The 13,278-nt window shown below is 37.8% G+C and overlaps 1 protein-coding gene and 1 non-coding gene across 4 annotated transcripts in view; both read left to right on the forward strand.

The window, feature by feature from the left end:
- Positions 1 to 13,278, forward strand: part of CDKAL1 (CDK5 regulatory subunit associated protein 1 like 1) — a 764,092-nt gene that overhangs the window by 681,655 nt on the left and 69,159 nt on the right. The window lies entirely within an intron of this gene.
- LOC111752399 (U6 spliceosomal RNA) lies at positions 8,338 to 8,444 on the forward strand. Its single transcript, XR_002787352.2, has one exon. It is a non-coding gene; the product is annotated as a U6 spliceosomal RNA (small nuclear RNA).

Genomic DNA, 13,278 nt, shown 5'->3' on the forward strand with positions numbered 1-13,278 from the left:
CATATCCTGTCTCTTCCATTTACTACTGTGTGATGTTGGGAAAGTAGCTTAACCTTTCTGTGTCAGTAGTTTCCTCATCATAAAATGGGAGATAAAAGCAGCACTTACCTCATAGAGTTGTGGGCATTAAATGAGTTACACGTGTTAAACACCTACAACAGTGCCTGGCACAGAATAGCTTTTATTATTATTGGGAATTGACCTGTTAATTGAGTAAGAAAAAAGGAGCAAGTGAACAAAAAAGCATATGATGTTCAGGCAATTCATGTAGTTTTTCAATATTGCCTAAAAATGAAGTATTACACATGAAGGAGGGTTGAGAAATGTGCAAATAGGTGGGATTTGGACATTATTCCAAAGGTCATCAAGGAACCATTCAAGGATTCAGGTGATGAGAATTAGACTTTGTAAAGAGCGTCTTCCTACTAGTTTTAAGTCTGGAACAGGAAAAGGTAGAGAGAGAGTCCATCAGTGAACTCAAACAAGGGCTTACAGCACGGCAGCAGAAAGGATGGCTACACTCCTCATCTAGCAGTTTTCTTCTCAAAGCTAATTGCTTTAATACCTTTTTTTTTTAATGTAATTTTGTTGTGAAATATATATAACAAAACGTTTTCCAATTTAACTTTTTTTAAGTGTACAATTCGGTGACATTAATTACATTTACCATCTTGTGCAACCATCACCATCGTCTATTTGTAAATATTTTTCATCCCCCTAAACAGAAACTCAGATCCCTGGTGGGACAGTGGTTAAGAGCCTAACTGCTAATCAAAAGGTCAGCAGTTCGAATCCACCAGCCACTCCTTGGAAACCCTATGGGGCAGTTCTACTCTGTCCCGTAGGGTCATTTTGAGTCGAAATTGACTCAACGGCAACAGGTTGAAACAAAAACTCAGTTCTCCTTAAGCAATAACTCATCTTTCCTTCTCTCTCCAGCTTTTGTCTCTATGCATCTGCCTGTTGTACTTTAATACCGTTTTGATAGGCCAGGGCCTTCGGTACACTAAAAAAAAAAAAAAAGCAACAAAATCAAGAACTAGTACGAGCATACTGTCCTCACCCAGAATTTCACTTTCAAAAAGCCGTTAGGTGGACGATGGCTTAGCTTTTAATAGACTAATCAGAAGTGTAGTAGAAAATAATATTGAAAGAAAAAATTTAGACATACTTTTAACTTCTCTGGAACATGGCTTTTTTTTTTTTTTTTAAGAGAAATAATCAAGAACTTACTAAATACATTTTACCTCACTTTAACTAACTGTATCATGTGTTCCTCTTAACTGTCTTATTTATTTATATCAACATCAGTGATGCCCTGTTATGAGGACGGCTGTGAAAGTGGAAAGAAAACACTTGGGCACAGAAAACCCAGATTGACCCCTGGTTCCACCACTTCTGATTTGGATGACCCCGAGTATGTCACTTAATCTCTGGGTGCCTCAGTTTCCTTATCGGCATCCTGGAGATAAAAATACTTGAAATAGCTGTCATGAGGAACAAACGAGATAATGTAGGTAGAAGCAAAGTGAAATCAGACAGACAGAATGGCCCTGTGGTTTGCTAAGCTGTGGCACAGTGGTTAAGCACTAGGCTGCTAATTAAAAGGTCAGCAGTTCAAATTCGCTAACATTCCTCAGGAGAAAAGACCTGGTGATCTGCTTCTATAAAGATTAACTCATAACCAGAAGCTGTCAAGTCAATCCTGACTCCTAGTGACCCTATTGGACACAGTAGAACTACCCTATACGGTTTCCAAGGCTGTAATCTTTATGGAAGCAGACTGCCACATCTTCCTACTGCAGAATGGCTAGTGGATTTGAACCACCAACCTTTCGGTTAACAGCCAAGCTTTAAACCACTGTGCCACCAGGGCTTCTTCCATAAAGATTACAACCTAGAAAATCATATGGGGCAGTTCTGCTCCATCATATAGGATCAATATGAGCCAGAATTGACTTGACAGCACACAACAACATTTTCAGCTTTTTGTTTATCCTCTAATTCTGATGAGGTTAGGGTTTGGGCTTAAATTCAGTGGAGTTTTGGGGCTAGGTGAGAAGTTTGAGTAGTAATACTGCTCAATGTTAATTTTTAAGTTAATTTTTCAAAGTATTTCGGACAAGTGTACTGTCAAAGCTGACAGTAATCAACTTAATCACTTCTAATGAATGTGCCACCACAAGTAACCATGACTGATTCATATGAACTTTGGAAGGACTATTTAATAAAAAATTAATACATACTGGAAAATATTTAATTAGGTTAGAAGACAGCAAATAATTTATGGTAGGCATGAGGGTCTTATCTGACAATAGCTACTCAACTTTATCTTTTGTCCTGTGTCACCAGAATTATTGGACAATCTTAGGCCTCACTGTGACCAAGACTATACACCGTACTCACATCAAATTTAAGGAAAGCGCAGGATTCTCTGTATTCTATTCTTTGACCTTCCTTTGACCCAATGGGAGTGCCCACTCTCAGGTGACTACTGTAAAGCTTATAAACTGATTAAGTGACCGAAAGTAAAAGTATGTCATAAATGGATGGCTAGCTGATGGCGCCTTGTCTAACACGTTCTTCATCACCAGTGAGGTAAACCAGGATTGTCACAGATTTCCTTTTATTTAACTTAATAAAATTTATTTACCAAGTGGCTCCATAAGCCTTACTCAAGGAGACATAAGGGCCTGCAAGCTAATGTCAGAATATCTGTTTGAACCTCTTTCATCTCTCTGTACAGGTATCTTGAGGAGTCCTTGAAGCTGTTGTGTGCTGATAAATGCACTGTAGGCACGCACATCCACGAAGGCAAACTAGATTACAAACAGCTTTGCAGAGTTGCCAGAGCATTACCGTTTCACAACAAAGAATGATGAGCTTATATTTCAGGCTGCACTTGGGCCATCCTGCTTGTAGCCAAAAATTGCACTACTGGGAACCCACTGACTAGTGAAGTGACAAGTAGAAAATAAGAAAATGAAATCAAATCCCTCAGTGTATTCTTTGGGAAGGTGATAAGAGAACCTCCAACACCGTCGCACCCACCCTCTCACTCCTAATGAGAACCAGATCTGACACAGGTAATATCCAAGTGCCCAAGCTGTTGCTTATGAAATAGGGTGTTTGAGATTAAATCAAGATGGGATCTTGTCAGGCTCCTAAGATGTCTACCAACCCTGAAGGACAAGTCTTTGGAGTAGATGCGCTGCAGGTAACATATGGAAGCTACAGAGAGATTAATTTTGATTCACTATCGGGAAGAACCTTTAATACTTAACTGACACTGCTACACAAGAGAAAGTTTCTTTTTTGTATGTAATTGCACATTTCTTCGCCTCAGAGCTGTTGACTTACAAATCAGGAGGTAATACACCACAATTGGGAAAAGTTGGAAGGGGCAATTTCAAAATAAAAGCATACCATCTGTTTCTAAAGGCTAAAGGGAATATTCTTAAATTTTACATGGTTCAAAGAGCTATAAAAACAATTTCTATACTATGGGACCTGTAACCCAGGTAAATAGCAGACTTTCCACAATTTTCTTTTAGGTAACATATTTATCCCCAAACCTACAGAGCTTCTGTATTCTTCTTTCTCTCTCTTGCTTGCTTTTTATTCCTGTTTCAGTCTCTTTTTCTTCCTCTCTTCCTCATACATCCCTTTCCTCTCTCCTCCTCTTTATAAATATCATCTACCACCAAACTATAAATATGTAAGCATGTTCTTTTCTGCCTGAGACTGGAGCGAATTTAATGTAGACAGGCCTCTGGGGCTGCCTGGCAAAGCCTCAGGTCAGTGAAGACGTGAGAAATTCTGTGAGAGGCAAGGAAGAGATTTATTTAAAGAAAGGAGGAACCTATGCAGGATGATTTTTATCCAGATGAAAGAAATATGGGAAGAAGCGAAATAACGTGGTCTACCAGTTGGGTGTTTAAAAAAAAAAATACAATCAGGATATTTTACAAAGTCCCCCCGTGACTGTAATAGAAATGTTGGCACTGAAAATTGCAAATGCTGTGCCTGTGTCCCCACTGAAAACCTGTGTGGTTTAAAAAGTGATATTTACTAGAGTAGCCTAACCCTCAGTGGACTTGTCAGATTTCTGACAGGAAGAAGAACAAGTGATAGAAAAGTCATCAAATTTCTAATGAATGTAGACGAATTCACATACCTACCAGTGAGAGGAGCAGAGTGAGAGTGAAGACAGTTAGTGATCTGTGGAGCATACGAGGGAAGCTTGGTTAGTGCCGTCTTCAGCTCTGTTTGATACAGTGCCTAGAGCATGTCACCATAGGGGATCACCAGGACCACATTGTACTGTCTGCAGAAGATGGACTCTGTGACTGGTTAATTTCCCCTGTAATACTGGGGTTCAGATGAAAAATTGCAAACCTGATATCATTAGACATCCTGTTTCACATACATTATCAGCTTAGTGATTTTTTAAATTTCTTTTCTGCCTTATAAAGTTTGGAGTTAAGAAATCACGATACTGTTCCTAAAATGTTACTGATGCATGAACATTTTTTCATGGTATTTTCATATGGAAGGTAAGGAAAACGTCATGCAATTTACAGAGGCTGAGGAAGATAGTGTCTTAACCTACCGAAACAGAGCACGTTGCTATTTGGCTATTAAACATTGCTATTTGCTATTAAGAGACTCTTAATAGGCTGTTTGCAGCTCTCTTAATCATCAATGTTCTTGTTTTTTTTTTCATTGTGTAAATATACATGTAACAAAACATTTGCCATTTCAACGTTATTCAGATGTACAATTTAGTGACATTGTGTTCGTCTTGTGCAACCATTGCCATTATCCATTACCAGATTTTTCTGTCACCCTTAACAGAAGCTCAGTGTCCCCTAAGCAATGAGTCTTCTTTTACCCTCCCTTCTGTCTGCCCCAAACCAAAAAAACCTGTTGCCATCGAGTCAGTTGTGACTCATGGCAACCCTGTAGCCCCAGTAACCACTAATAATTTAGGTTTGTATACACTTGCCTACCATATATTTACGCAAATAACATGTGCCTTCTGTTTGTGAACCACAGCCTCCCTCTATGAAGTATTTTTGTAAGCATGCTATGCTAATTTTTTTACAGTAATACATAAAAAAAAAAAATTGGCATACCAACACTTATGAAAATACCTCGAGGGGAGGGCGTAGGTGGGAAACAAATACAGAAGGCACATGTTATTTGTATAAAAATACGGTATTCTAGATATTTCATATAAGAACCTAAATACCCATCAGTAGATGAATGAATAAACAAAATGTGGTACATACATACAATGGAATATTACTCAGCCCTAAAGAGAAATGAAGTTCTGATACATGCTACCACATTGATAAACCCTGAAGACATAATGCTGAGTGAAATAAGGCAGTCACAAAATTATCAATATTCTTAAATTATCTGAATACAATTGTAAGAAATGCAAGGGAATTACCTGAAAAACTTATTAGAGTATTGTAGGATAGCCAGCCACAAGATCCCAACAAGAGTAAACAGAAAAGGACAATTTAAATGCATGTGATAGAAAAAAAATCTCATTCACAACAGAAATTTAAAAAAATACTTGCATACATTTAGAAGTAACTCTAAAAAGAAATGTACAAGACCTTTATGATGAAAGCTATGATACTCTTCTGAAATATGTGAAAGATGTATTTAAATTATGTTGTTGTTAGGTGCCATTGAGTTGGTTCTGACTCATGGTGGCCCTATGTACAACAGAACAAAATACTACCCAGTCCCGCGGCATCTTCACAGCCATTGTTATGTTGAGCCCATTGTTGCAGCCAGTCTGTCAGCTGTCTCCTTAAGGGTCTTCCTCTTTTTTTCTCTGGCCCTCTACTTTTTTTTTTGGTTTCTGCTTTACCAAGCATGATGTCCTTCTCCAGGGACTGGTTCCTCATGATAACATATCCAAAGTATGTGAGACTTAGTCTTGCCATCCTTGCTTCCAAGAAGCATTCTGGTTGTACTTCTTCCAAGACAGATTTGTTCATTCTTTTTTTTTTTTTTTAAATAATTTTTAATTGTGCTTTAAGTGAAAGTTTACAAGTCAGCCTGTTACGCAAAAACCCATATACACCTTGCTACACACTCCCAATTACTCTCCCCCTGATGAGACAGCCTGCTCTCTCCCTACACTCTCTCTTTTCGTGTCCATTTCGCTAGCTTCTAACCCCCTCCACCCTCTCATCTCCCCTCCAGGCAGGAGACGCCAACATAGTCTCAAGTGTCCACCTGAAGATTTGTTCATTCTTTTGGCAGCCTGTGGTATATTCAGTATTCTTTGCCAACACCACAATTCAAAGATGTCAATTCTTCTGTCTTCCTTATTCATCGTCCAGCTTTTGCATGCATATGAGGTGATTGAAAACACCATGGCTTGGGTCAGGCGCACCTTAGTCTTCAAGGTGACATCTTTGCATTTCAACACTTTAAAAAGGTCTTTTGCAGCAGATTTGCCCAATGTAATGTCTTTTGATTTCTTGACTGCTGCTTCCATGGGTATTGATTATGGATTCAAGTAAAATGAAATCCCTGACAACTTCAGTCTTTTCTCCGTTTATCGTGATGTTGCTTATTGGCCAGTTGTGAGGAATTTTGTTTTCTTTATGTTGATCTGTAATCCATACTGAAGGCTGTGCTCTTTGATCTTCATCAGTAAGTGCTTCAAGTCCTCTTCACTTTCAGCAAGCAAGAATGTGCCATCTGCATAACCCAGATTGTTAATGAGTCTTCCTCCAATCCTCATGCCCCGTTCTTCTTCATATAGCCTGGCTTCTTGGATTATTTGCTAAGCATATAGATTGAATAGGTATGAATAGCAATCGATAGTCAATTATAAAATATATTCCTGGATAGGACAACTCAGTATAATGTCAGCTGTCACGATATTATTCTGTAGAGTCAATGTAATCTTAAAAGTTCAGCAGGACTTTTTATAAATTTTACTATAAAACAATAAAAGCCTTCCATATGGTAAATGATATAATAAAACCAAAAAACCAAACCTGTTGCCGTCCAGTCGATTCCAACTCACAGCAACCCTATAAGACAGAGTAGAACTGCCCTACAGTGTTTCCAAGGAGCGCCTGGCGGATTTGAACTGCACCAGGGTTTTCATGACATGATAAGCAAGGTTAAAAATCAAGCAACAGACCTGGAGAAAATGTTTGCAATAAATGTAATTCAGCAATTGTACTCAGTTGAAAAATGGGCAAAGGTGTTCAAGAAACATATGAAAGGTGGTCCACCACCTCACTGGCAATGAGGAAAATCAAAATTAAAACAAAAATATTTGTTCACTTTTAATGCTGGTAAAGTTTTGTTTTTTAAATTGATAATAGTATTATTGGGTATAAGAAAGAAAACCGTCATATATCAAATGTGGATGTATAAATGAATAAAGCCATTTTGAAGGGCAGTTTAATTATATGTAAGAAAATCATAGTTTAAGTATTTTTCTTTCAACCTAATAATCCCATTTAAGAAGTGTGCAGCCATGTATCCAAAAAGACAGGCATTGTTTTTGGTAATAGCCAAAAATTGGAAATACTCCAAATGTCTATTAATAGAAAGTGGTTAAAAAAATGATAGCATATTCACTATATGGCCTCTTGTGCACTAATTTAAAAAATGAAGCCTTATGTGGCAACGTAAAGTGTTGGACTTTTTCCCATTGTGGGGTTTTAAGTGGAGGCATGACATGACCAGACTTGAGTTTTTGTTTAAATATTTCCCTGGATGGATTATGGGAAATAGACCAGAGAGCCAAAGTAGAGGCAAGAACCCCATTAAGAGGCTCTTAATCCAGTCAAGCATTGATGGTGGCTCTGTGATATGGCAAAGCAAAAACTGCTGTTACACAGCCAAAAAATACTTACATAAGGCAATATTTTTTGTCTATTTTAAAATACGTATGTTAGGCAGCTCCCACGTATAAAGCATCCCTAGGCAAGGATGATAAGATAGGTTTTCTGGTGGTAAAATTTATTAATAGGTTAAAATTTTGACTTTATTAGTTGTACTCAATTTGCTTTCTAAGTGTACCTCCTTTTTTGAAACAACGAAGCTTGTATAGATGACTGTGTTTTTCTTTTTGCCTTGACTGCCAGGGAGCTCAGAGAAAAATTCAGTGCTCAGCTGCAGTGACCATATAGCTTAGGTTTATGGTATAATTAAGGAGTCCCTGCATGGTGCTACCAGTTAATCGTTAGGCTACATGCCAAAAGGTTGAACCCTCCCGGAGGCACCTCAGAAGACAGGCCTGGCGATCTGCTTCCGAAAGATCACAGCCTTGAAAACCCTATGGATGTGCTCGCTTCCGCAGCACGTGTACTAAAATTGGAACGGTACTGAGTGGATTAGCACGGCCCCCACGCAAGGATGACACGCAGACTTGTGAAGCGTTCAATATTAAAACAAATAAAACCCTATGGAGCAGCTCTGCACACATGGGGTCATCATGACTGGAAGGCAACTAACAACAACAGGGTATAATTAGCTTCCACTTTTTCCTGTACATATTTAACCTTTTATTTTTTGTTTTCGAAGGCTGCACGGCTATATGTGTATTTTATTGTACACTGATTTATCCTTTTAAAAAAAAAAAGACACAATTGAAGTTATTAATGAAAAAATGAACATTAAAGTTACCGTTTTAGCTGCATAGCCTCTTTGATCTCTTGGTGACTTTAAGGGTGTCATTCGACTTTTATCTCTTAAATGGTGAGTATTTCATATTGGTTCAACAAAGGTCTTCTAATAAGAAAGAGGCCATTTTGACTCCACAGCAGGCTCTCAGGTAGTTACTAACTTCCCAAGATTAATTAAGCATTTGTAAATTTTTTTTTTTTAAATGCTTAAAACCATAACTTGACTTTAATATTGAAGAGGCAGCATAACTTGATAATTAAGAGCTCAGAGCCTGGAGCCAGACTGTTGGGTTTAAACTGGGCTGTGTGTGTCGTGTACCAGCTGTGGAACCACGGGCAAAGGGCTTAGTGACTCTGGCACGTGGACTCCTCATAAAGAGGTTGTTTTGAGCATTGAGTTGGCTAGTATTTGCAAAGCACTTACTATGGTTAATTCTTAAATTAAAATGCAAAATGGAGATTTCTTCTTAGCACATTTCGTTGGCTAGAATAGAAGTTCATTATTTCATTTCATTTAAATGGAGCCCTGGTGGCTCTGTGGTTAAGCGCTCAGCTGCCAACTGAAAGGTCAGCAGTTAGAACCTACCAGCCACTCCTAGAGAGAAAGATGTGGCAGTTTGCTTCTGTAAAGATTGCAGTCTTGGCAACACTACCGGACAGTTCTGCTTTGTCCTATAAGGTCACTATGAGTTGGAATGGACTCGAAGGCAATGAGTTTGGTTTTGGTTTTATTTCATTTAAGACTATAGATAAGGGAAGAGTTAAAGGTTTAAAGCTTTGATTTTGGTTTTTCATGCAAGCAGTATACTTCTAAAAGAAAAGGACTTTTTCTATGCATTAATCAGTTTAAAACCATAGATTATTTATGTTCATGCTGATTAATTTGCTGTGACTGTTGCAAGGCCAAATGGTGAAACGTAAATAAATGAAAGACTGGCATTTAAGCCAAGCGATGTGCCAAATACGCAACTCATCTCCCCAGTGGTGAAATTTTTAATCTGCTTATTTTTCAGCAAGTGATGATCTAAATAAAGGAGACAAAAATACTGCCTTGAATTTATTTATATAGTCTGTGCATGAAGGCATGCGAAACCTTTAAGCAGCACAGGCAACTTAGGCAAAGGGTCTTTCTACCACCCCCCTCCTCCGCAGTCTGTCTGAGGAGCCCTGGTGGCACAGTGGTTAAAAAGCTTAATTGCTAACCAGAGGTCAGCAGTTTGAATCCATCAGCCAGCCACTCCTTGGAAACCCTATAAGGCAGCTCTGCTCTCTCCTGTAGGGTTGCTATGTGTTGGGATTGACTCGACAGCAACAAGTTCAGGTTTGGTTTGGTTTTGAACAGAAAAAAATCTGTGAAATACTACATTTAGGTTTTTCCCTTTCTGCATTAAGAGTGTTGTTTGTTTTTTTTTCCGTTTACCACACTGGCTTATTTCCATTTTTATGATATTTAGTTTTTATGCATGATGGTAATTATTGTTTTGGTAAATAGAATATTGCCCCCTCACACACACATTTTATTTTGTAAAGAGTAGATCTGTTATCAAATGTAAGGAAGAACTAGTTCTATTTTGCAATGATTACGAATTTTTCATAGGTTTTATTTAGTTGCCTAATTCTGTTTAGAAACTTCAATTTATGGGATTTTTTTTTCTGCCCTCTTTTCATTAACTACTAAAATTGAATACATGAGGAAAGTAGGTATTTTGAAACCAAACCGGTACACTTGATTTACAAACCAGAGATTTGATTTAAAAAGTGATATGATCTTCAACCTAGCTGAATATTACTTATGGTTTTTATCTGATCAATTTTTTTTCTTGGTAGCAAGGAGGTACATTATCTCAAAAATGGCTCCTGAATGTACTCAAACATTGGTTTTATATGGAAACTGAAAAATAATCATTTACTGATATATTTGATTATATCCCAAAAAGATAATGGGAGTAAACACATACAGTACTAGAATATTTGTGATAAAAATTTTCTTCTAGCTTAGCTGTCTAGAAATATTGTATAAACCAATATAAGAAGTGAAATTTTTAAATGCATTCTATATTTTAGTTGAGATTTATATACATAACAATATCTTTAATTCTAAGATGATTAGTTATAAGCTTTTCCCATTTTATGGAGACCTTGGTGGCGTAGTGGTTAAGAGCTACAGCTGCTAACCAAAAGGTCGGCAGTTCCAATCTACCAGGCGCTGCTTGGAAGCCCTGTGGGGCAGTTCTACTCTGTCCTATAGGGTTGTTATGAGTCGGAATCGACTTGATGGCAGTGGGTTTGGTTTTGGGTTTTTTGGTGCTTTGTCTAGTCTAACAACTAAATAAACTAAATATATGACTAAAAGTTAATACCAGCAAATATTACAAGCACAGGGCAAAGGAAAAGATGAGAGATGGAGATTTAAGGGACAGTCATACAATATCTAAGGAAAGGGTGGTATAATGAGGAAAGAGTAAGATGACAGAGTAAAGGAAACAGTCATAAAATTATACTTCTTATCATTGTTCTAAACTATATGACAGGGGTGATATACCTGAGGATCTTTTATAATACAAAATTCTTACGCAAAGCCAGGGACTATGGTTTCTTTGTAAATCCTTTACCATTTATGTTGTAATTTCACTAATACTGAGAGAAAATATGAATGTGTTATTAATATGATGTGCCCTGTGTAATTCTCAGATGATGAAGAGGAAACCGTATTTATTTTAAATTAATTTTTTATTAACTTTTAATTTATTTTTGATGTTTTTTAATTTATTTTTAATGTTAATTTTATCCTATATAAAGTTTTTTAACTGGGAAAAAAGAGGGATCGCATTATAAAAGATGATCTTGTTTAAAATCATTGCAAAGGTATTAGTCTTATTGGAAATGATACCCCCCAACCCCCCAAAAAGTTATCAATTATTTATTCACTTGTCCTGTCACTGGACCACTCTAGTGATGATGATGGTACCAATATTGCCAACAGTCTACTTTTCAATAGCAATTGTCAGTTTCTTTAAGGGATGGAACATGTTCTCGTTTGTTAAATGAGGTAGTTATACATACATTTAACTGGGGATCAAAGACAAACCCCAGTCTCCAACTTCCATCAGTACCACCCATTGTCAAAGAGTCGATTCTGACTCCTGGTGACCCCATGTGTGTGTCACAGTAGAACTCTGCTCCATAGGGTTTTCTATTTAAAATAGGCTTTTAAGACCCCAGACACTCTCTACGAAAAGTAGCTGGGCACCATCTGTTCTGTCTTTGCCATGCCGTAGCTTGACCCCTGCTTCTGTGACGTTTTAAAAAAGGGTATATAAGAGCAGGACTGAATTAATAGGAATACTTGGCAGAGACGGGCATTGGCCAAGGTGAAGAGCCAAACTATTCTCTAAGGAATTGTTGTTTCTTTAAAATACCTGATTTTTTTTGTAGCAAGTAATATCACACTGTGAGCACAAGCATATGAAAAATATTTCATAAAACATTTAATTAATCCTATAATGATTAAAAGAATTAATCCAGTTTATAAAATTGAACTTAGCCAAGAACTAATTTCAGTACGTAGCCAACTAAAAATACCAAGAAAAGGGGAGCAGGAGATAGGGGGCAGTTGAAGCCGTGTGGCTTTCTGGCTGTTTAATAATTCTGGAGGGTGCCATACCTGACACATATAGCTCATTTAAAGGAAACATGAGGATTTACAATAGAATCAGGTATGGAGCAATAGTTAAACATAAACCGAAACCAAAACCAAACCCAGTGCCATCAAGTCAATTCCAACTCCTAGTGACTCTATAGGACAGAGTAGAACTGCCCCATAGGGTTTCCAAGGAGTGCCTGGCAGATTCAAACTGCCAACGCTTTGGTTAGCAGCTATAGCACTTAACCACTACGCCACCGGGGTTTCCTAGTTAAACGTACACATAATTAAAGGGTCTGAATTAGTATGTCCAGATTTTGGGGTTTGATAATAAATCCAATGGTCAGTTTACTGGCATTAGCTACTGATTGAGCTAATCTAACAAAAGCATTATCATGGTAGGCATCAGCAAGAGTCACAATATACAGTAAGAGAATGCTTAAGAAAGGCTTCATAGCGTAAGAATGCCAACTAAAAAGTAATACAATAAGGCAAATATCATAAAAATAATAGCTATGATAAAGCAAACTCCTTCAATTATTTGCATGAAAAGAGGATATTAAAACAAGGGATACACTTTGGAGAGTGGCGTCTGGGGTCTTAAACGCTAGCAAGCAACCATCTAAGATGCATCATTGGTTTCAACCCACCTGGAGCAAGGAAGAATAAAGAACACCAAAGACACAAAGTAATTATGAGCCCAAGAAACAGAAAGAACCACATAAACCAGAGACTACATCAGCCTGAGACCAGAAAAACTAGATGGTGCCCGGCCACAACCAATGACTGCCCTGACAGAGAACACAACAGAGAACCTCTGAGGGAGCAGGAGAGCAGTGGGATGCAGACCCCAAATTCTTGTAACAAGACCAGACTTAATGGTCTGACTGAGACTAGAAGGACCCTGGATACCATGGTCCCCAGACCTTCTGTTAGACCGAGACTGGAACCGTTCCC

Source organism: Loxodonta africana, chromosome 1 (genome assembly GCF_030014295.1).
Source record: "Loxodonta africana isolate mLoxAfr1 chromosome 1, mLoxAfr1.hap2, whole genome shotgun sequence".
Lineage (NCBI taxonomy): Eukaryota > Metazoa > Chordata > Mammalia > Proboscidea > Elephantidae > Loxodonta > Loxodonta africana.